At 49.7% G+C, this 1,022-nt stretch overlaps 4 non-coding genes across 4 annotated transcripts; all 4 read right to left on the reverse strand.

Annotated features, from left to right (window-relative positions):
• Window positions 1-29: 29 nt before the first annotated feature.
• Window positions 30-107, reverse strand: Pmar_PMAR011188. Its single transcript has one exon. It is a non-coding gene; the product is annotated as a tRNA-OTHER (tRNA).
• A 187-nt stretch (window positions 108-294) lies between these two features.
• Window positions 295-374, reverse strand: Pmar_PMAR011189. Its single transcript has one exon. It is a non-coding gene; the product is annotated as a tRNA-Leu (tRNA).
• Window positions 375-560: 186 nt separating this feature from the next.
• Pmar_PMAR011190 lies at window positions 561-640 on the reverse strand. Its single transcript has one exon. It is a non-coding gene; the product is annotated as a tRNA-Leu (tRNA).
• Window positions 641-761: 121 nt separating this feature from the next.
• On the reverse strand, window positions 762-841 carry Pmar_PMAR011191. The gene has a single exon. It is a non-coding gene; the product is annotated as a tRNA-Leu (tRNA).
• Between the last annotated feature and the right edge of the window lie 181 nt (window positions 842-1,022).

Raw genomic sequence — 1,022 nt, forward strand, 5'->3', positions numbered from 1 at the left:
TCTTCATCAAATCACACGGAAAGAAATTCTAACAGCTGTGGGATCCGAACCCACGCCCTTGCGGACTGACGCAGAAGCCAGCGCTTAGACCACTCGGCCAAACTGTCGATGAGTGGTTCAAGATTCATAGCCGAGGTGATGCATCGCTCTGCCAAACCAGAGGACATAAAAAATGGATTGAACGGATTCTGCGAGGTGCGATGGCACAATATCGATCAAAAGGTTTTGGTCTTGCACTACCTCGCTTCTGAAAGGGTCTCGGTTCTTAATATAAGACCAGTCAGGTATATAGACTGACAGCTGTGGGGTTCTAACCCACGCCCTTTCGGACTGACGCCTAAAGCCAGCGCCTTGGACCACTCGGCCAAACTGTCGATGAGTGCTTCACGATTCATAGCCGAGGTGATGCATCGCTCTGCCAAACCAGAGGACACAAAAATGGGTTGAACGGTTTCTGCGAGGTGCGATGGCGCAATATCGATCAGAAGGTTTTGATCTTGCGCTACCTCGCTTCTGAAAAGGTCTGGGTTCTCAATATAACACCAGTCAGGTATATAGACTGACAGCTGTGGGGTTCGAACCCACGCCCTTTCGGGCTGGCGTCTTAAGCCAGCGCCTTGGACCACTCGGCCAACCTGTCGATGAGTGCTTTAAAAATCATAGCGGAGAAGATGCGTTACACTATAGGACATGACACAAAAACGGTTTCGAACCGTTTCCGCGGAATGCGTTCTTCATCAAATCACACGGAAAGAAATTTCTTACAGCTGTGGGATTCGAACCCACGCCATTGCGGACTGACGCCTGAAGCCAGCGCCTTAGACCACTCGGCCAAACTGTCGATGAGTGGTTCAAGATTCATAGCCGAGGTGATGCATCGCTCTGCCAAACCAGAGGACATAAAAAATGGATTGAACGGATTCTGCGAGGTGCGATGGCACAATATCGATCAAAAGGTTTTGGTCTTGCACTACCTCGCTTCTGAAAGGGTCTCGGTTCTTAATATAAGACCAGTCAGGTAT

This window comes from Perkinsus marinus, assembly GCF_000006405.1.
Source record: "Perkinsus marinus ATCC 50983 genomic scaffold scf_1104296928158, whole genome shotgun sequence".
NCBI lineage: Eukaryota > Perkinsozoa > Perkinsida > Perkinsidae > Perkinsus > Perkinsus marinus.